At 49.7% G+C, this 23162-nt stretch overlaps 1 long non-coding RNA gene across 1 annotated transcript in view; it reads right to left on the bottom strand.

Moving 5' to 3' along the window:
• Window positions 1-20931, bottom strand: part of LOC138664332 (uncharacterized) — a 31757-nt gene extending 10826 nt beyond the window's left edge. The window contains exons 1-2 of the long non-coding RNA XR_011318330.1: window positions 20857-20931; window positions 15857-15953 (exon numbers count right to left, since the gene is read on the bottom strand). This is a non-coding gene — a long non-coding RNA (uncharacterized lncRNA). The remainder of the gene's footprint in view (window positions 1-15856; window positions 15954-20856) is intronic.
• Window positions 20932-23162: the final 2231 nt, after the last annotated feature.

The following is a 23162-nucleotide window of genomic DNA, read 5'->3' as shown; positions in this document are numbered from 1 at the left end:
ATGGAGCGTCGTGTGTGGCCATTGTCCAGTATGGAGCGTCGTGTGTGGCCATTGTCCAGTATGGAGCGTCGTGTGTGGCCATTGTACAGTATGGAGCGTCGTGTGTGGCCATTGTACAGTATGGAGCGTCGTGTGGGGCCATTGTATAGTATGGAGCGTCGTGTGTGGCCATATTTTTTTGTTTATAATTATTGTTTACGAAACATTGTGATCAGAAGTGCTAAATGGGTGTGGTTGGGGCGTGGCTAGTTGTGAAATGGGTGTGGTCAGAGGTGTGGCCTAAAATTTGCCGCGGCGTGATACGCGAGCTGCTGACTTTGTCCCTCTTTCCCTTCCTCGAAAGTTGGGAGGTATGCTATGGGACACTGGGTTGTTTGGGGGAAAACTGGCACTGCCTGATCTGGCCTATGGACGTTGGACATGGACTGAGGCATGAGACGCAGGGCCAGCTCTCAGGTCAGTGCGGGGGGTTGGGAATGGAGGACAGCTTAGTATTGTATATACTTGTTTATTTTGTGGTTATTTTATTTAAAACAAAAAAAATGAATGAAAATAAATAAAAAATAAATAAAATAATTATTAAAAAAAATAAAAAGTTCATGTATATAGTTTTTGTTTGCCTTTGATTATTTTATTTGTTATTATTTTGTTTGGTGACTGGACCAGAAGGTCAAAGTAGTTATTATTCTGTATATACTGTATAATATGTGTGAGAGGAGAGAATGAATGGCTGGACCAGTGTTCAGTATACTGATTATTTTCTGGCTAATATTTTTGTTATGTTTTCTGCTATTATTATTGTTATGTTTTTCATTTTTATAATAAAAGATCTACAGGATGTAACTCCGGATCAGTACAGGATAAGTAATGTAATGTATGTACACAGTGACTGCACCAGCAGAATAGTGAGTGCAGCTCTGGAGTATAATACAGGATGTAACTCAGGATCAGTACAGGATAAGTAATGTAATGTATGTACACAGTGACTCCACCAGCAGAATAGTGAGTGCAGCTCTGGAGTATAATATAGGATGTAACTCAGGATCAGTACAGGATAAGTAACATAGTAACATAGTAACATAGTAACATAGTTAGTAAGGCCGAAAAAAGACATTTGTCCATCCAGTTCAGCCTATATTCCATCATAATAAATACCCAGATCTACGTCCTTCTACAGAACCTAATAATTGTATGATACAATATTGTTCTGCTCCAGGAAGACATCCAGGCCTCTCTTGAACCCCTCGACTGAGTTCGCCATCACCACCTCCTCAGGCAAGCAATTCCAGATTCTCACTGCCCTAACAGTAAAGAATCCTCTTCTATGTTGGTGGAAAAACCTTCTCTCCTCCAGACGCAAAGAATGCCCCCTTGTGCCCGTCACCTTCCTTGGTATAAACAGATCCTCAGCGAGATATTTGTATTGTCCCCTTATATACTTATACATGGTTATTAGATCGCCCCTCAGTCGTCTTTTTTCTAGACTAAATAATCCTAATTTCGCTAATCTATCTGGGTATTGTAGTTCTCCCATCCCCTTTATTAATTTTGTTGCCCTCCTTTGTACTCTCTCTAGTTCCATTATATCCTTCCTGAGCACCGGTGCCCAAAACTGGACACAGTACTCCATGTGCGGTCTAACTAGGGATTTGTACAGAGGCAGTATAATGCTCTCATCATGTGTATCCAGACCTCTTTTAATGCACCCCATGATCCTGTTTGCCTTGGCAGCTGCTGCCTGGCACTGGCTGCTCCAGGTAAGTTTATCATTAACTAGGATCCCCAAGTCCTTCTCCCTGTCAGATTTACCCAGTGGTTTCCCGTTCAGTGTGTAATGGTGATATTGATTCCCTCTTCCCATGTGTATAACCTTACATTTATCATTGTTAAACCTCATCTGCCACCTTTCAGCCCAAGTTTCCAACTTATCCAGATCCATCTGTAGCAGAATACTATCTTCTCTTGTATTAACTGCTTTACATAGTTTTGTATCATCTGCAAATATCGATATTTTACTGTGTAAACCTTCTACCAGATCATTAATGAATATGTTGAAGAGAACAGGTCCCAATACTGACCCCTGCGGTACCCCACTGGTCACAGCGACCCAGTTAGAGACTATACCATTTATAACCACCCTCTGCTTTCTATCACTAAGCCAGTTACTAACCCATTTACACACATTTTCCCCCAGAAGTAATGTAATGTATGTACACAGTGACTGCACCAGCAGAATAGTGAGTGCAGCTCTGGAGTATAATACAGGATGTAACTCAGGATCAGTACAGGATCAGTAATGTAGTGTATGTACACAGTGACTCCACCAGCAGAATAGTGAGTGCAGCTCTGGGGTATAATACAGGATGTAACTCAGGATCAGTACAGGATAAGTAATGTAATGTATGTACACAGTGACTCCACCAGCAGAATAGTAAGTGCAGCTCTGGGGTGTAATACAGGAAGAGGCGGAGCCTGTTTGCCGTGTGCTGCCTAGAGAGAGCTCCTGGGAAGGGAGGTAAAGTTTTCCATCCAGGACTTTTTGTCTGCCCCCTTCCCAGGAAAGAAGGCTCCTTTTGGGACTGGCTTCCGGGGCTGGGCCCCGGGCTCCACCTCCCGATCCAACTCCGGCTAGGGTCACAAGATCTGGCCAAGGATCTAACATGAAGACCCGTAGGACCCCTGAGGCCGCGGCGGCTCCTTCCCCCGGAGGTAGGCCTAGTATGAGCAGGGGTGCTGCAGCGGTGCCTCTTGGTTGGGGCACCAAGGCGGCTAGAGAATCCGCCCTGGGCTATGGTTCCCGCGTCCATGCGCACCTCTGCGAGTATGAGGACGCCTCAAGGAAGCTAAAATCCCTCTGGGGGGAGTTGAGGGTAGCTAAGGAGAGGTCTGACAGGGCCTCCGGCAATAAGAAGGCCGAGCTATCCGCCGCGGTCAAGAAGATCAAAAAATCCATACAAGACCTGGAAAGCCGGAGATGTGAGATCCTGGATGGCAGCGGGCCCTTCCGTGAAAAGCTGGAGAACGATGACCGGTTCAGAGCCATGGCCGGTGGGGCTCTGGAGGGGTCACGGAGCTCCGGCCAGGTGGTGGAGGAGGATGATGAGGAAGAGGAATGTGAGGAGGAGGTCGTGCCCTACCCACCGGCTGGTAAGAGATCTCCAGGCGTCGCATAGTGGGATAGCCCCCGAGCAGGTGGCTCTCCCGTCAGATTCTGGCCCTTCAGGGGGCAGCAGGAGCGAGGGGGAGGATGAGGATGGTGGTAGTAGCAGTGAGGGGGGCTGCCTCGTCATGCAGCAGATCCGGCAGATCGAGTCCCCGGTCCGTTTTAACCAGCTGAGGTTCGGGGATGAGATCTGCGAGGACGAGGCAACCAGGAGAGGGATGAAGAGAAAGGCCAAGAAAAGGAATAAGCAGAAAACATCAATTGTGCAGAAATTTGTGTATGTCCCCCTCTCTGGGGCCCCCCGGTCCCGCTGTGCGGCACCCGCTACCCACCCCGGCTCGGCCTCTGTTGTGGGTCCGCAGCGAGGGAGCGGGGAGATTACAGGTCATGACACGCAGGGCGCTGCCTCTGTTTGTGGTAACGGAGGGGGTAATGATGTGTCTGATATGGAGCATGATGTGGAGGGTGGCCCAGTGGTGGGCAGGAGAGTGACAGCCGGGACCGCATCTCCGGCGGTGAGCGCTGGGGTGTCTGGTTCCCCCACTTATGGATCCGTTAAAGCTGGATCGCTTCTGGGGACCCAGGCACCTAGTAAAGTAATGGGTGAGGGGCCTGCGGCTCCAGCAGAGCAGGCTCATAAAAAGAAAATAGTGGAAGCTCCCCTGGCTGGGTCTGCGGTGAAGTCGGGGTCTCCTGCATTGGGGCACCGCCGCTGGTGGATGCTGAGGGGGAGTGGCCTAGCCTGGGGCCATCCGCTGGAGTTGCTGTGGCTAGGCTGTTTGTGGCCCAGGGTGTGGTGGTGGGGGGTGCTGTGCCTCAGGGGACTGGTACCGCTGGGGGGATTCTTGGGGGTGGATCCAGCTCTGGGTCGGCTCTGGGGGTCCCGCTGCGGCCGGTCTCAGGGGGCGTGGCCTCCTCGGCACCCGCTGCCCATGTAGGAGCAGCTTTGGATAGCTGTCCTGTGCGGCTGGAGGCTGGGGGCGTGGCTTCCCAAGCAAAAGAAAAATAATGGTCTTAGCTGCGGTCAGCAATGGTGCAGGAACTGCAGCTGCAGCAGATAGCAGCAAGGGCGCCTGCCTGGCGGGGTCCCCTGGGTCGGGGGGCTTACCTGCGGTGGGGGCTCCGGCCACAAGGCAGGATGGAGCTGGAGGCGGGTCTGCTCCTGGCTTCCTACCTGCCAGTGAGGGAGGAAGCTCTGTGCCTGCTGTGGTGGAAAGTAAGAAAGTGCTGCTTAAACCCAATGGCAGCAGGACTCTTAAAGGGACAGCAGCACTGTGTGTTCCAAACCCCCCAGCAGGGAAGATGCCACCAGTAGGTGGCGGTAACAGAGGGGAAACAGAACCAGGAAATACCCAAAAGGTGAGGCAAAATAATATTGACCCCAGTGTGCATGTGAGTGAGAGTGGGGTGACTGATGGAGTGAATGAGGAGGGTGCGGGTATGGAAGTGTCTGTGGTTCAGGATGCGAGTGGCAGTGCGTCTAAGGTGGCAGGTGTGAATATCGTGGCAAGTGTGAGTACGGTGTCTGATGGTAGTGGGAGAAGGGGGAGGGGGCCAGTCCATCTGCCCCCCCGGTCACAGGTCCTCTGAGTTATTCGGGGGTGGTGGCTGGAGCCTCGGGGTCTAGTCAAGGGGTTTCCTCGCCTCTGGACCTCAGGGATAGCGTCTTGCGGCGCCGTTTCCTGGAGGCCCTCAAAAAGGGAGAACGGACGATCGAAGTAGAGGGAAGAGTGGTGGACTTGGCCTTTTGGCTGGATAGACACGGCCTGGCTGCCTTCCAAGATAAAAGGGAAGGGGAAACGGTTTGGTCCCTCCCGACAGCCGGGCAGGGGGTGGCCAGGCGGAATGTGGTCCGTCTTCGGTGGAGGGGCAGTGAAGCGTGCCCGCCAAGGGCGAGGGTTGTGGAGCTCCTTCTGAAGATGGACTTCAGGGCAACGGACATCTTTGCCCTGATTCATCCGTTTGGCACCGCCTTCTTCGGTGTCAGTTTTGTTCGGCCAGAGGGCTTGGAGCTTTTCTGGTCGAATTTTGAACTGGCAAAGGGGGAGCCCGGCTGGCGAGACTTTGCCGTGCAGGCGCTGTCTCATCAAAATAGTGTAAAGAGGGTGACCGTTCTGACAAGTAACGAGTCACTCTCTGGGGTCGACATAATGACGTGGCTTTCCCGTTATGGGGAAGTCACCGAGGTCCCTAAGAAAAATAGGGACGAGTTTGGCATTTGGTCAGGGGGCTGGACCTTCATGGTAAAGTTGAAGGTTTCAGGAGGTACGGTCACCCACATCCCCTCCTCAGCATTTCTGGGGAGGGACAGAATCCAGATCTTCTACCAGGGGCAACCGAAGGTCTGCCACAGGTGCGGTGATCCCCGCCACTTCAGCGCAGGCTGCAAGGTGCAGAAATATGCCTTGTGTGGCGGGGTAGGTCATCTTGCCGCGGCCTGTGGTGACATTAGGTGTCACCTGTGTGGTGACTTGGTCACCCGTATAGCCGCTGCCCCGTTCCTTCTCCAGCACCATCTCTGGCCCAGCGGGGGGGAGCCCCGGGGGGGTCCCTGGTGGTGCAACTTCTGCTGGGGCTGAGGGTGGAGGCTTGAGGGGAGCTGAGGGGTCAGTGAGGAAAGGCGAGGCTGGTACATCTGCCCACCAGTGGCAACAGGTGAGGCGCCGTAAGGGCAAGGGGCAGGATAAGCCTCAGGCAACTGGGGTGATGACTGCCCCCAGCCTGGACGCGGCAGCCGAAGCCTCTGAGGCCCTGGGGGAGAAGGCGGTGAGTGAGGAGATCCGGAGGATGGAGAGGGAGGAGTTGGCTGCTTCTGATAACTCTTCCCAGTATGAAAGTCTGGATGAAGAGGTGGTGGAGCAGCCTAAAAAAACGGATGACAATCGTACCAGTAAGAGTCGGAAGAAGAAGAAGAAGAACAAGGCTAAAAAATCTAAGCCCCCCCCCGGCCACTGGGGTGCCTACGGAAGGGCTCACCGACTCCCCTCTGATCCCCCTCTCCAATCGGTTCCAAGCCCTCGATGACTCTGCTGTGTCGGAGGTCGGGGGTGAGGGGTCAGACGCAACATCTGGGGTGCCTTCGGGGAGTGGTGAGGTCGGTCCTCCGGGGGATTCACACTCCTCTGGGGGGGGGACTACCTCGGGGTCCAGGGGCGAGGAATCTATTTCTGGGAAGTCCAGTACTGTAAAGGAGGATATGGACACCTCGGTGTCTTTAAAGAGGAGGGGTGAGTCGGGCTCCTCCTCAGAGGGGAAGAGGAAATCAGGGGGTACGGTTAAAAAACAGGCCATCTAACTCAATCACCCATGATGGCGGAACCTACCCCGTTGACTCTGGCGTCAATTAATGTCGCCAGCATAAAGTCAGATACGGCTAGATTTACGGCCGGGTTGAGGCTGATATTTTATTTTTGCAGGAGACCAGACTAACGGACCTGGGGTCCATCTATAAAGCAAAGAGGGAATGGAGGAGTGGGCCCTCATACTGGTCTCTTGCGGCCGAGCCGTATAGCAGGGTAGCGGTCCTTTTTAAGACCGCGGAGGTGGAATGCAGACGGGTGATTGAGGTAGAAATGGGGAGATGTTTGGTCCTTGACGTCTTCATGAGGGGACAGGAGCTTCGGCTCATCAATATCTATGGCCCGCAATCTAAGTGGGACCGTAAATGTCTCTTCCTGAGGATCAAGCCCTATCTTTTTACGAGCCGGCAGGTGGTCTTCGGTGGGGATTTTAATACTGTAACCAGACTCCGTGATAGGGGAGGCCCCGGAGATCGGCTGGCTTATGATAGCGTAGGCTTGAATAGCATAGTAAGCGAAGCTCGCCTGGTGGATGTCCACATCCGGCACACCCCAGGTCACGGGGGTTTCACCTTTTTTAGGGGAAGCAGTAGGTCTAGGATAGATAGGTTTTTTTTAAAGGAGGAAGCCGTCTCTTCTGCAGTGTCCGCTGTTGAGGTGGAGTTCTCCGATCACTGTTTCATTTTCTTTACTTTGAATGTTACAGAGACCCCCCGGATGGGGAGAGGCCTATGGAAGCTGAATTCGTCCCTTCTGGAAGAGGCGGAAGTAAGACAGTCCTTTGAGGAATTTCTTCAGAGCCAGGTACCTCTCTTGGGTCTTTGTAGCAGTAAGTCTGAGTGGTGGGAGATCTTCAAAAGAAGGGTCGCGGGGTTCTTCCATCAGCTCTCGAGCCTCAGGGGCCTGAACAGGTACCGCCTGTATCGGGAGCTGGGGAGGAAACTCGAGCAGCTAGTCTCGACTGGAGGGGACCGAGAGGAAATCTCCAGGGTGAAGACCTTGCTCAAGGGGTGCCAGTATGATAGGCACACATCCTTGGTTTTTGAGAGGGATTTCGGGAGGTACCGCTCGCCCGACCCTTACAGAAACTGCAGGTTGTCAGTGAATTGTAAGATGGTGAGAGGACTGATTGACAGTACGGGGTCCCTGAACAGATCCAAATCGGGGATTCTGGAGGTGGTCAGATCCTTCTACTTGCACCTCTTGGGGAGGAGGGATCCTGATCGAGATGAGATGTCGGCTTTCCTGACTTAAACCATCCCTGAGCCAGGGGATGACCCCTCTCTTCATGTTTTGACAGAAGCAATCAGGGAAGAGGAAGTGAGACGGGCGATTGATGGGCTCCGGCCCAAAAAGTCGCCCGGTCCGGATGGCTTAACATCCGAGTTCTACAAGACTTTTAGGGACTCTTTGGTCCCCCTCTTGACTGAGATGTTTAATGAGTGTCTCTCCTCGGACATTCTGCCCAGTTCAATGAGGAAGTCAGCCCTGATTATCCTGTCAAAGGGTAAAGACTCGTCCCGTATTGAGAATTGGCGTCCCATAGCGCTTCTCAATACGGACCGAAAGGTTCTGGCAAAGGTGCTTTTTAATCGGTTGGTGCAGTTTGCGCCCCGGCTCCTTTCAGGGGCCCAGCACTGCTCTGTTCCAGGCCACAGTACATTTAGTGCTGTGCTCGGTGTCCGGGAGGCAGTGGAGCAGGGCAGGGCAGGTCACTGGAAGGGGTACTTGCTGTCCTTAGATCAGGCGAAGGCCTTTGACCGGGTTAACCATGAGTACCTCTGGTCCGTCCTTCTGAGGTATGGTCTGCCTGGGAGGTTTGTTGATTGGTTGAGAGTTTTATACAATGGGGCAGAGACTTTTCCGCTCGTGAACGGTTGGGTCGGACACCCTTTTGAGGTGAGGTCTGGTGTCCGCCAGGGCTGTCCTCTGAGCCCACTGTTATACGTGTTTGCGATCGACCCCCTTTTAAGGAGGGTGGAGCGTGGACCGTTGGTGGGAGTCGGGATGGACCAGGCGGATCCTGAGGCCGCCTTGAGGGTAGTGGCGTACGCTGACGATGTTTCCCTTTTTGTATCCTCGAGAGAGGAGGCAGATTGGGTGATGTCTGAGGTTGAACGCTACTCGGTGGCATCCGGATCCATGATCAACCGGGACAAGTGTGAGAGTCTCTGGCTGGGAGGGGGAGATCCAAGTTTTGATCTCCCGGACACCCTTCCAGGGCCTCAGGCCACAGCAAAAATATTAGGCATCAGTTTCGGCCCGGGGGACTATCCCCAGCAAAACTGGGAGGGCAGACTTAAGATTGCGGCTCAGAAGGTGAATCAGTGGAAGGGTTGGTCTTTGACCCTAAGGGAAAGGGTTAGTCTTGCCAAGGGCTATTTGCTTCCTTTGCTAATATATCTGGGCAGCGTCTGCATCTTGCCAGAGCCTCTTTGGACACGGGTCTACAGCCTGTTTTTCCAATTATTATGGGGAAATAGGCTGAACCTAATCAAGAGAGAGGTCACGTACCGCACGAGGAGACTAGGAGGGTTGGGTATGGTCAACCCAGTGGTGTTTCTAGTAAACACCTTTCTTAAGGCAAGCATCGCCAACCTCTGGTTAGAGAGGTCTCCTCTGTGGGTATTCTCCTGTAGGGGGTGGTTTTGGCCTTTCTTCCAGGAATGGGAGACAGGAGGGCAGGTGAAGGACCTTCGTACACCTCATGGGCATCTTCCGGCTTATGCTACCCCGGTTCTGAAGGTGATCCGTCGGTGGGGTCTGGGAGTGTGGGAGATCAGGACCATGTTGAGAAGGTTTCTTGACAATAGGGTCCTGTTGACCCACTTTCAGAAGCCCCTGGCGCTCAGGGATTGCCCAAGCTGGGATCTGGAGGTGGGGCTCGGGTTATTGAACTCTAAGCGGATCCCCTTGAAGTTTTGGGACTTGGCTTGGCGCTGCTTCCATGGGAAGCTGTATGTGAGGGACAACCTGAAGTGCAGACGCTCTGATGACCGGGATTGTTCCCGCGAGGAGTGTGGCGGCATGCTTGAAAGCATGGAGCATTTCCTGCTTCGGTGTCCCTTTAATACAGAGGTCTATAGCAGGGTGGGTGCTTCCATTGGCTGGCCCAGGCTGGCAGGCCTTTCCTATGCGGAGTGGGTCTATGGGGCATTCAGGTCCCTTGGTGGCCGAGATCGGGGCACTGTTTTCTTAGTTAGTTTAGTAACTAGGTTCCACACGTGGAATGCACGGTGTCTAGTGTCTACTCAGCGGAAAGTCCTCCCCGGGGAAGAGGTGATTAGGAACATCCTGGGTGACCTGGCAAAAGTGCGCGTGCTGGAGTTTGAGAGGCTGGGTGCAGGGAGGGCCTCTCTTCTATGGAGGGGTTTCTCCTTTAATGTGCCCTAGGGAGAGTTAGGTTCTGTGTGCCTGTGATAGCGTTGAGTTAGTCTTTTTTATCTTTTTATTTTGTAGGGTCAGATAGATGTGTAGGGACAGGGAGGGACAGATAGGGACAGTCTTTAGGGACAGGTAGTTAGTATTAGGTTGGTAGTGAGGGTCAGTGAGGGACAGATAGGGGCAGGTAGGGAGAGATTGGTAGGGCTACAGGGACAGGATTTTCTCTTTTGTGTTGTTAGGGAGGGTCAGGGTGATGTGCGGTAGATTAGGGTGAGAGCCTCTGGTCTCCAGTTCCTGGTGGTGGGCTGTAACCCTCACTTACAGATTTTTGTTTTGTAATTGGTAACCTGGGTATAGGGCTTGCAAGCATTGAACTTGGGCCTGTTCTTTGGTCATGGTTAAGTTGTGTAGTGGTTATTATTATTATTATTATTATTATTATTATACATTTTTATAGCGCCATTTATTCCATGGCGCTTTACATGTGAATACGGGGCAAATATAGACAAATACATTAAACATGAGCAGATAACAAGGCACACGAGTACATAAGGAGGGAGGACCCTGCCCGCGAGGGCTCACAGTCTGCAGGGGGTGGGTGAGGATACACTAGGAGAGGGAAGAGCTGGCTGTACGGCTGTTCAGTAGGTTGAGGATCACTGCAGGCTGTAGGCTTGTCGGAAGAGATGAGTCTTCAGGTTCTTTTTGAATGTTTCTATGGTAGGCGCAAGTCTGATGTGTTGGGGTAGAGAGTTCCAGAGTATGGGGGAAGCACGGGAGAAGTCTTGGATGCGGTTATGGGAAGAAGAGATGAGAGGGGAGTAGAGAAGGAGGTCTTGGGAGGATCGGAGGTCGCGTGTAGGTAGGTACCGGGAGACCATGTCACAGATGTATGGAGGAGACAGGTTGTGGATGGCTTTGTATGTCAGTGTGAGGGTTTTGAACTGGAGTCTCTGGGCGATAGGAAGCCAGTGAAGGGCTTGACACAGGGGAGAGGCTGGGGAATAGCGGGGGGACAGGTGGATTAGTCGGGCAGCAGAGTGTAGGATGGATTGGAGTGGTGCCAGAGTGCTAGAGGGGAGTCCAGAGAGTAGGAGGTTGCAGTAGTCGAGGCGGGAGATGATAAGGGCATGCACTAGCGTTTTTGCAGTGTTGCGGTCAAGGAAAGCACGGATCCGGGAAATATTTTTGAGTTTGAGACGACAGGAGGAGGCAAGGGCTTGGATATGTGGCTTGAAAGAGAGGGCAGAGTCGAGGATCACCCCGAGGCACCGGGCGTGTGGGACTGGGGATAGTGAGCAGCCATTGACATTGATGGATAGGTCTGGTGGAGGGGTAGAGTGAGATGGGGGAAAGATGATGAATTCTGTTTTGTCCATGTTCAGTTGTAGAAAGCGAGCAGAAAAGAAGGCTGAAATGGCAGACAGACAGTGCGGGATTTTGGTAAGCAAGGAGGAGAGGTCAGGTCCGGAGAGGTAGATCTGCGTGTCGTCAGCGTAGAGATGGTACTGCATACCGTGGGATTCTATGAGCTGTCCCAGGCCGAAAGTGTAGATGGAGAAGAGTAGGGGTCCTAGAACAGAGCCTTGAGGAACACCGACTGACAAGGGGCGAAGTGAGGAGGTGGTGTGGGGGAGGGAGACACTGAATGTTCGGTCTGTCAGATATGACGAGATCCAGGAAAGGGCCAAGTCTGTGATGCCAAGGGATGAGAGGATTTGTAGCAAAAGGGAGTGATCTACAGTGTCAAAGGCAGAAGACAAGTCCAGGAGAAGGAGGACAGAGTAGTGTCGCTTGCTCCTGGCAGTTAGTAGGTCATTGGTGACTTTAGTTAGGGCAGTTTCAGTTGAGTGATGGGAACGGAAGCCTGATTGTAACCGATCAAAGAGGGAGCAGGAGGAGAAGTGGGAGGACAGTTCAAGATGGACGTGTTGCTCCAGCAATTTGGAGGCATAAGGGAGAAGAGATATCGGGCGATAGCTAGACACAGAGGATGGGTCGAGGGAGGGCTTTTTGAGGATGGGTGTGATCTTGGCATGCTTGAAGGATGAGAGAAAGACACCTGTTGTGAGTGAGAGGTTGAAGAGGTGCTTTAGGGTTGGGATGAAGACCGTGGAAAGGTTAGGGATGAGGTGGGATGGGAGCGGGTCAAGCGTGCAGGTGGTGAGGTGTGATCTTGACAGGAGGGTGGAGAGCTGATCTTCTGTCATGGTGGAGAAGCTGGTTTTGGAGGAGCAGGGTTGAGCAGCTAAGAGGGGTAGTGGGCGCTGTGGGCCAAAGCTTTCTCTGATCGTATCGATCTTCTGTTTAAAGAAAGAGGCGAAGTCATCAGCAGAAATGAGGGGGGAGGGAGGAGGTGCGGGGGGACGGAGTAGAGAATTGAAAGTGTTGAAAAGCTGTTTAGGGTTGTGGGACAGGGAGGATATGAGGGATGAGAAGTAAGTTTGTTTTGCGGCAGTGAGCGCAGACTTGAAGCTGGCGAGGGACTGCTTGTATGCAGTGAAGTGGTCGGCAGAGTGGGATCGCTTCCATCTCCGCTCAGCAATCCTGGAAGCCCGTCTCAATTCTTTGGTCAGGCTGGTCAGCCAGGGCTGCCTGTTAATTGTACGAGTTTTACTATGCATGAGTGGGGCGGCCGAATCGAGTGTTGTTGTTATTGTGGTGTTATAAAAAGTGGCAGCAGCATCTGTGTCATGAAGGGAAGCTATGTCTGTGAGAGGGAGAAGGGACTCAGAGAGTGATTGTAAGTTGAGATGTTTGAGATTTCTGCGAGGGTGAGTGAGTTTGTGGAGTGGGGGTTGCACACTAGGAGAGGAGAGGGACGAGAATGTCAGTAGGTTGTGGTCAGACAGGGGGAGGGGTGTGTTAGTGAGGTTAGTAAGGGAGCAGAGGCGGGTGAAGATGAGGTCCAGCGTGTGGCCATCTTTGTGAGTGGCCTCAGAGGACCATTGAGTGAGGCCAAAGGAGGCAGTCAGTGATAAAAGTTTAGAGGTAGCTGAGGTGAAAGTGTCAATGGGGACATTGAAATCACCCATGATGATAGTGGGGATGTCAACAGAGAGGAAATGAAGTAGCCAGGTGGTGAAGTGGTCGAGAAAGGTGGAGATGGCTAGTTCTGGGGGGCGGTAGATGACAGCCAGCTGGAGGTTGGAGGGGGTATAGATGCGGACAGAGTGCACCTCAAACGAGGGAAGAGTAGTGGAGGGTGGTAGCGGGATTGGAGTAAAGGAGCAGGTGTCGGACAGGAGCAAGCCAACTCCTCCACCGCGTTTGTTGCTGGGGCGAGGGGTGTGAGAGAGGTGGAATCCGCCATAGGAGAGCGCAGCTGGAGAGGCCGAGTCAGAGGGGGTGAGCCAGGTTTCAGTGAGGCCGAGGAAGGAGAGTTTGTTGGTGATGAAGAGGTCATGGATAAATGTCAGTTTGTTGCAGATGGAGCGTGCGTTCCATAGTGCTCCAAGTAGGGGGAGCTGGGGAGTGGGGGCTGGATGAATGGTTATGAGGTTGTCGTGGTTGGGAAAACGTGCGGAGGTTTATTATTATTATGTTATTATTATTATGTTATTATTGATATGTTATTATAAGGTTGTATATATATGTTACATGTGTACTATGATGTGTGTAGGGGGATTTAGTTTAGGTGGGGTGGGGGGTTTCTTGGGGGGTGGGGGAATGGGTTTTGGAGAATGGACGTCCGGCGGGATGCCAAGAAGAGGAAAAAAAGGCCATAAACTTTTATGGACCTTGCTGTATAGGAAAGGCCACAAACTTTGGTGGGACCTGGTGTGATAGGCCACAAACTCTCGTGGGACCTGGTGTGATAGGCCACAAACTTTCGTGGGACCTTTGGGGGAATGGTGGTGGTATAGTTTAGGAGGAAAAAAAAAAAATATTATAAAAAAAATATATAAAACAAAAAAATATATAAAAAAAAATATGATTAAGTTTCGGCCAGGTGGCCTATTTACTTTGTTTAGGGCAGTTGGCCGACTTGTTTATTTTTCTAGGGATGAATGCGTGGGTATGTGTGTATGAGGGGGAAAAAAGGATATAGGTTGAGGTCTCTTCCCTTGCTGGGGGTATTAATGAAATGGAGGAACATTTTGTTTGTATAAATCTGCTGGACATTGGACTTTTTGGGGATTGTAAATAATTTGTTTTGTTATTGAGTTTGCCTGTAAGTTTTGTTTTGTACTTTTATAATAAAAAGAGATACAGGATGTAACTCCTGATCAGTACACGATAAGCAATGTAATGTATGTACACAGTGACTGCACCAGCAGAATAGTGAGTGCAGCTCTGGAGTATAATACAGGATGTAACTCCGGATCAGTACAGGATCAGTAATGTAGTGTATGTACACAGTGACTCCACCAGCAGAATAGTGAGTGCAGCTCTGGGGTATAATATAGGATGTAACTCAGGATCAGCACAGGATAAGTAATGTAATGTGTGTACACAGTGACTGCACCAGCAGAATAGTGAGTGCAGCTCTGGAGTATAATTCAGGATGTAACTCAGGATCAGTACAGGATAAGTAATGTAATGTATGTACACAGTGACTCCACCAGCAGAATAGTGAGTGCAGCTCTGGGGTATAATATAGGATGTAACTCAGGATCAGCACAGGATAAGTAATGTAATGTGTGTACACAGTGACTGCACCAGCAGAATAGTGAGTGCAGCTCTGGGGTATAATACAGGATGTAACTCAGGATCAGTACAGGATCAGTAATGTAATGTATGTACACAGTGACTGCACCAGCAGAATAATGAGTGCAGCTCTGGAGTATAATATAGGATGTAACTCAGGATCAGTACAGGATAAGTAATGTAATGTATGTACACAGTGACTCCACCAGCAGAATAGTGAGTGCAGCTCTGGAGTATAATACAGGCTGTAACTCAGGATCAGTACAGGATAAGTAATGTAATGTATGTACACAGTGACTTTACCAGCAGAATAGTGAGTGCAGCTCTGGAGTATAATACAGGTTGTAACTCAGGATCAGAACAGGATAAGTAATGTAATGTATGTACACAGTGACTGCACCAGCAGAATAGTGAGTGCAGCTCTGGAGTATAATACAGTATGTAACTCAGGATCAGTACAGGATAAGTAATGTAATGTATGTACACAGTGACTTTACCAGCAGAATAGTGAGTGCAGCTCTGGAGTATAATACAGGTTGTAACTCAGGATCAGAACAGGATAAGTAATGTAATGTATGTACACAGTGACTCCACCAGCAGAATAGTGAGTGCAGCTCTGGAGTATAATACAGGCTGTAACTCAGGATCAGTACAGGATAAGTAATGTAATGTATGTACACAGTGACTTTACCAGCAGAATAGTGAGTGCAGCTCTGGAGTATAATACAGGTTGTAACTCAGGATCAGAACAGGATAAGTAATGTAATGTATGTACACAGTGACTCCACCAGCAGAATAGTGAGTGCAGCTCTGGAGTATAATACAGGCTGTAACTCAGGATCAGTACAGGATAAGTAATGTAATGTATGTACACAGTGACTTTACCAGCAGAATAGTGAGTGCAGCTCTGGAGTATAATACAGGTTGTAACTCAGGATCAGAACAGGATCAGTAATGTAATGTATGTACACAGTGACTCCTCCAGCAGAATAGTGAGTGCAGCTGTGGAGTATTAATACAGGATGTAACTTAGGATCAGTACAGGATCAGTAATGTAGTGTATGTACACAGTGACTGCACCAGCAGAATAGTGAGTGCAGCTCTGGAGTATAATACAGGATGTAACTCAGGATCAGTACAGGATAAGTAATGTAATGTATGTACACAGTGACTCCACCAGCAGAATAGTGAGTGCAGCTCTGGAGTATTAATACAGGATGTAACTTAGGATCAGTATAGGATAATTAATGTAATGTATGTGTGAGGGGCAGGGCCAGGGCTGTATTCATGGCAGAGTATATCTGGTTAAGTGCGCCCTGGCCTCCTGTCACATATAAACAATGTCCTTTTGCTTGCATACCTTCTGCTGCAGCCTCTGCAATGTCAGGGTCCCATCAGGGCTGCTGAAGTTCGGCTGCTGGTGTTGTTGAGCACAAAGAGACAGAATCCATTTAAAACTGCAAACGAAGAACTTTACCTGGTTTTAATCACAGCACATCCACATCAATTAGAGCAACAACACAGAGTACGGAATCATTCACATCTGTAACTTTCCCTGTGTCTTTACTTATTCCTTCCAGGGGTTCCCCGGGTCATACCGAACCATTCGGTACTGCAGCGTCCTCCCTGTCTAGCATGGCTACTCTTAGGAATTCCCTCATCTGTTTTACACCAGACAGAAGGGCATCTGCCCACGTGGAAAGCTGCCACATTGTGGAGCGACCTGCGTCTTAATCCTGCTGCAATTCTTAGGCTGTAACTATCTGACCCACTGGCACTGGACGGCTGGGCCCTCTTCTTGTGGTCCTGCTGCACTGTTCTGGGCTCTTAAGCCCTTCGGATGCCTGGGGTTCCCGGTCCCTCTGAGCTGTATCAGCTCCCTGTCTTCACTGAACTAGAATCAGGAAATGCTCCTGTTTTACCCACAGCTAGCTCCTCCCATTGTTAACTATATATTGTTTTAAGAGACCCTATCTAGTGGCCAAACTTCAATACTACACTGACCCTATCATACATAACGACACAGTGGATATACATAGCAATATACCGGAACACAACAACAATTACAATGATTTAAAATGTCCACATATTATAAGGAGAACCGGTTCAGTTCTTAAAGGGGTAGGGGTGAACACCAGTCCTTAGAGCCCCTTACATTTCCCTTTCCCTTTAAGATGGTCGTCCCCAACCATGTCACATGAAAATTTTATTTTTAACATATAATACTCCACGCAGGGAGGTAAACGGTTAAACAAGGTGGTATGAACACTTTCAATGTACTGAGAGGGGGGGGTAATAAGAACGGAAGGTACAACAAAGGTTCCATAATATCAGTCCGTGGTGGATAAGCAGAAGAGAGAAGTGAAATCCTTGGCATCACCGGGGCTGGACAAAGCCCGGCAGAAGTTAGTGGGTGAGTAAGGGTAAAGTTCTCAATAAGTCACTTGATTTCTTTTAGGCAGCATGTGCGTGTTATTCGGTGGCCCAAAATGTGTAGTTACTTGAGCAGTAGGGGCTAACGAGTGGAAAACGGTTCTCCTATAATAGTCTTTTTAGGGAGCCGCTGAGACAATGTAGCGCTGTCCTGCGCTGTTACGGTACTCAGAGGACGAAGCACCTATATTCCCCTGCTGCATGCTATGTCTTCCTGCCAAGTCTCTTTTCCTCAACAAAGTCTGTTTTGCCTTTAATAAAATATAGGGGCGCGGCACACAGTCCTACAGGTGTTTACACCATTCATTGTTTTACATGACCTGTCCGTCAGGTCCTTGGAGGAGGTTTACCCCCTTTCTTCGTCCATGGCACTACCCTTTCTTTACATGTGCGCTGCCTGTAACTGGAGTACAGTCTGTTGCTGCAGCCACACGCAGTCCATGACACAGTTCCAGAGCAAATTCCTGCTTCCCAGCAGAAAAGGCGCAGCAAAACATTAAGAAGGAAAAAGTTCACTCCTGGCCGTAGTGGCCTCATTGCACCCAATTCTGGGGGTGCTTCAGGGCTCCTGTACCCACCGGGACGTGAAACAGTCCCGTGCAAATGGATAGTACAATAAGCACAACTTTTAGCAAGGGAGTGATATCTTTTAAATGGCATCCACTTATCAGCGGCACATATCCCGTGCTGCTCTACTCCACATCAGGCTTTGTGCCCGTACTCCAGTAAAAGACCCTGTACTGCAGGTGTCGTGTCCTCCTGCCGCCGCAATGACTTGAGAGGGGCATAACTTGGTCGTTCATTTACCGGGGAACAGGGGTCCAATTGCACCTGTTCCAGGCCCACATATAACTCCAGGTGATAACGTGATGGGCTGGGGCGGGGTGTTGCTGAACACTGACCGGCATTCTGGGACTTTCGACCGAGGTTCACTCACTACCACCTGCCCATTGTCCGGCTCCTGCCGCTCCACCATCCCGGCCCCAACTGCTCCACGACCACCAGATCCCTCCGCCACGGCAGCTGCGCACTCTAGCTCAGACTCCTTTTCCAGCGCCGGCTTCTCCAGGGCAACTTTTTCTGATTCACTGGCTTTCTCCTGTTCCAGGTGATCTTGTTCGGACTCCCACAACTATCGGCACTGCTCCTCTGGTACGTGATGACGAACGCAGCTGCACACGAGATTTTCTTCTGGGCCTCACCCATTCCAAGGTGGGGTCGCTTCCGGCCGCTCCACCCATTTCTTTGCAATCTGTGGTAAGGGGCCAGGTCTTCTCTTTTTCGGACACCCCTACGAGGGACAAACACCATGCTTAGTCTGCCGACTCATCCAGGCAATCTTTTGCGCCACTTCCAAGTCAGAACGCCCACAAGGGGTGGGATCAAAGTGGTTGTTCTCCATATTGGCGCCATTTTCCACCATCTTTGGGGTCGCTCTCTTGGTCATCACAGAGTCAATCACGTCCAGTACATTAGTCACATCAACAGTTTCTTCATGTTTCCTATAAACATCCAGAACATCAATTTCTTATGGCATCCAAAATATCCATTTCTTCATTTTTCACCGCATCCCTGCTTTGCAAGGCTGCAACATCCTGCCTACTATGCCAAGTGTGAGTGGCAGAGCCAGGGCCTTAGTCGTGGCAGAGCATATCTGGTTAATCGCGCCCTGGCCTCCTGTCACATGAAAACAATGTCCTTTTGCTTGCATACCTTCTGCTGTACCCTTTGCACCTTCAGGGTCCCATCAGGGCTGCTGAAGTTCGGCTGCTGGTGTTGTTGAGCACAAAGAGACAGAATCCATTTCAAACTGTAAATTAAGAACTTTACTTGGTTTCAATCGCAGCACATCCACATCAGTTACAGTATCAACACAGAGTACGGAATCATTCACATCTGTTACTTTCCCTGTGTCTTCACTTATTCATTCCAGGGGTTCCCCAGGTCATACCAAACCATTCGGTACTGCAGCGTCCTCCCTGTCCAGCATGACTACTCTTAAGAATGCCCACGTAGAAAGCTGCCACATTTTGGAGTGACCTGCGTCTTTATCCTGCTGCAATTCTTAGGCTGTAACTATCAGACCCACTGGCACTGGATGGCTGAGCCCTCTTCTCAAAATGTCCCGGGCTCTTAAGCCCTTCGGGATGCCTGGGGTTCCCGGGCCCATCTGAGCTGTACTAGCTCCCTGTCTTCCCTGAACTAGAATCAGGAAATGCTCCTGTTTTACCCACAGCTAGCTCCTCCCATAGTTAACTATATATTGTTTTAAGAGACCTTATCTAGTGGCCAAACTTCAATACTACACTGACCCTATCATACATAATGACACAGTGGATATACATAGCAATATACCGGAAAACAATAGCAATTATAATGATATAAAATGGCCACATATTATGAGGTGAATCGATTCTTAAAGGGGTAGGGGCGATCACCAGTCCTTAGAGCCCATTACATATGTACACAGTGACTCCATCAGCAGAATAGTGAGTGCAGCTCTGGAGTATAATACAGGATGTAACTGAGTATCAGTAAAGGATAAGTATTGTAATATACAGTATGTAACACAGTGACTGCACCAGCAGAATAGTGTGTGCAGCTCTGGAGTATTAATGCAGGATGTAACTGAAGATCAGTGCAGGATAAGTAATGTAATGTACCTACCTATGTACACAGTGACTCCATCAGCAGAATAGTGAGTGCAGCTCTGGAGTATAATACAGGATGTAACTGAGTATCAGTAAAGGATAAGTATTGTAATATACAGTATGCAACACAGTAACTGCACCAGCAGAATAGTGAATGCAGCTCTGGAGTATAATACAGGATGTAAAGGTACCGTCACACATAACGATATCGTTAACGATATCGTTGCTTTTTGTGACGTAGCAACGATATCGTTAACGAAATCGTTATGCGTAACAGCGACCAACGATCAGGCCCCCTGCTGGGAGATCGTTGGTCGCTGGGGAATGATCAGGACTTTATTTCGTCGCTGGATCACCCGCTGACATCGCTGAATCGGCGTGTGTGATGCCGATTCAGCGATGTCTTCACTGGTAACCAGGGTAAACATCGGGTTACTAAGCTCAGGGCCGCACTTAGTAACCCAATGTTTACACTGGTTACCATTGTAAAAGTAAAAACAAAAACACTACATACTTACATTCCTGTCGCGTCCTTCAGCGTCAGCTTCCCTGCGTCCCCCAGTGTCAGCGCCGGCCGGCCGTAAAAGCAGAGCACAGCGGTGACGTCACCGCTCTGCTTTACGGCCGGCGCTTACACAGTGCAGGGAAGCTGACGCTGAAGGACGTGACAGGAATGTAAGTATGTAGTGTTTTTTTTTTACTTTTACAATGGTAACCAGGGTAAACATCGGGTTACTAAGCGCGGCCCTGCGCTTAGTAACCCGATGTTTACCCTGGTTACCCGGGGACTTCGGCATCGTTGGTCGCTGGAGAGCTGTCTGTGTGACAGCTCTCCAGCGACCACACAACGACTTACCAACGATCACGGCCAGGTCGTATCGCTGGTCGTGATCGTTGGTAAATCGTTAAGTGTAACGGTACCTTAACTCAGGATCAGTACAGGATAAGTAATGTAATGTATTTACACAGTGACTGCACCAGCAGAATAGTGAGAGCAGCTCTGGAGTATAATACAGGAAGTAACTCAGGACCAGTACAGGATAAGTAATGTAATGTATGTATACAGTGACTGCACCAGCAGAATAATGAGTGCAGCTCTGGAGTATAATACAGGATGTAACTTAACTAAGGGTCAGTACAGGATAATTAATGTAATGTATGTACACAGTGACTGAACCAGCAGGATAGTGAGTGCAGCTCTGGAGTATAATACAGGATGTAACTCAGGATCAGTGCAGGATAAGTAATATAATGTACCAACATATAATGTACCTACCTATGGAGCGCCCTCAGGGGCCATGGGGTACTCGGTACCGGGTCCGGTTGGCTCGAAGGGGAATGTCACGGTGGCCCTGGAACGTCCATATAAAAGGGAAAGGTCTTTAAAGGGATAAAGTTTATGTTCGTGACGCCACCTGTGGTATTCGATCACGGTGACCGACGCTGCTTTAAGGGGTCCGCTGAGGTGATGTTATAGCAGCTAGATGGTATACCTTCCCACAGGTGAAGTATATCCCCAGGGCTTCCCAGTGTGTAGATGGTAGAATGGTGAGAGGCGCAGTGAAGAACGAGGACACAAGGTTGCAGTCTCTTTACCTTTTACTGAAGACTTCAGCATCCACAGTCCAGAGCACCAGATCACAGGGCAGGCAGAGTCCCGCCAGTTTGGAGGCAAGTCCAGAGTCCCCTTGTCCAGGTGGAAATCAGTAGCCTTCCCTTGCGTTGCAGTGGTGTAGTCCCTTACTGCCTATGGCTTCACATAAGGGTCTCACAGATGTGGTGTTTCTCTCTCTGTCCCCCGTATAGGATAGGACAAAACCCGTATGACTGGTGACTTGAGCCTGTTTATAGGGTCTCTTAGATAACCCGACTCTGTGGGGTGTGACCGTGCCTCCTGGGTCTAGGTGCGAACATGTAACCTGCAATTTGCTGTCCTGCCGGTCTCTGAAATAAGGCGTAGAGATCCTTACTTCCTCTGTGTTCCGGCTACCGGTGTTCTGTGCCTCAGAAGGAGGCAGCCTGTTCGGGGCTGGTCCCCTTCTGGTATCCTCTCCTTTTGCTTCGACTTCCTTCACGCTCGCTGCAATACAATTCTGCCTTCCAATGTCTCTCTCTGGGAGAAGCAGCTCTTAGGGCATGCATAGCTCCGTGGACCCTCTGTCCTCCTCAGACAGCTGTCTGGAACTAACTGAGCAGAGCTCAGCCAGCAACTAACTAACCCTCCCTACAGACTACCAGTTATATATATGGGGAGTGACCTAATAAATAGGAGCAGAAACTCCCCCTGGTGGCCTGGAGTATGAAATGTGTTGCATGTTTGTGATACCTGGAACGTAGCATCACTCTCCCCTGGAGGAAAGCAATACCACTGTGAAGACCAGGATGCCACATGTACACAGAGACAGCACCAGCAGAATAGTGAGTGCAGCTGTGGAGTATTAATACAGGATGAAACTTAGGATAACTACAGGATAAGTAATGTAATGTATGTATACAGTGACTCCACCAGCAGAATAGTGAGTGCAGCTCTGGAGTATAATACAGGATGTAACTCAGGATCAGTACAGGATAATTAATGTAATGTATGTATACAGTGACTCCGCCAGCAGAATAGTGAGTGCAGCTGTGGAGTATTAATACAGGATGTAACTCAGGATCACTACAGGATAAGTAATGTAATGTATGCACATTGTGACTCCTTCAGCAGATTAGTGAGTTCAGCTCTGGAGTATTAGGCTATGTGCCCAAGTTGCGGATTCATGTGCTGATTTTTCCTTACCGTTTTTAAAAATCTGCAGGTAAAACGCACTGCGTTTTACCTGCGGATTACCCATGGATTTACCATGCGTTTCATGCATTTTTTTTGCAGATTTCACCTGTGGTTTTACACCTGCAGATACCTATTGAGCAGGTGTAAAACACTGCGGAATCCGCACAAAGGATTGACATGCTGCGGAAAATACAACGCAGTGTTTCCGCGCTGTATTTTCCGCACCATGGGCACAGCGGATTTGGTTTTCCATATGTTTAAATGATACTGTAAACCTGATGGAAAACTGCTGCGAATCTGCAACGTGTGCACATAGCCTAATACAGGATGTAACTCAGGATAAGTGATGTATGTACACAGTGACTGCACCAGCAGAATAGTGAGTGCAGCTCTGGAGTATAATACAGGATGTAACTCAGGATCAGTTCAGGATAAGTAATGTAATGTATGTATGCAGCGCCCCAGGGTCCTGGTTGTTGCAGTAATATAATTTCCCTCTTGGGGGAGTGATGTTACGTTTGGAGGCAATAAAGGAGATCTCTTTACCAGGTATCACAAACATACAACACATTTCATACTCCAGTCCACTAGGGGGAGCTATGCTCCTATTTATTAGGGCACTCTTCATACTTAGGTAAAACTGGTTTCCTGGAGAGGAAGTTAAAATGGTTTCACGCATGCGTTAAAAAAAAAACACATGGTGAAAAAACGCATGTAAACGCGTGTAAACGCTGCGTTTTTTTTACGCATGCGTTTAACGCATGCACCCAAAAAACGCAGCGTTTACACACGTTTACATGCGTTTTTTGCAT

Source organism: Ranitomeya imitator, chromosome 2, assembly GCF_032444005.1.
Source record: "Ranitomeya imitator isolate aRanImi1 chromosome 2, aRanImi1.pri, whole genome shotgun sequence".
Taxonomy (NCBI): domain Eukaryota; kingdom Metazoa; phylum Chordata; class Amphibia; order Anura; family Dendrobatidae; genus Ranitomeya; species Ranitomeya imitator.
The sequence above is the reverse complement of the archived record's forward strand: the minus strand, read 5'-3'. Positions and strand labels throughout refer to the sequence as shown.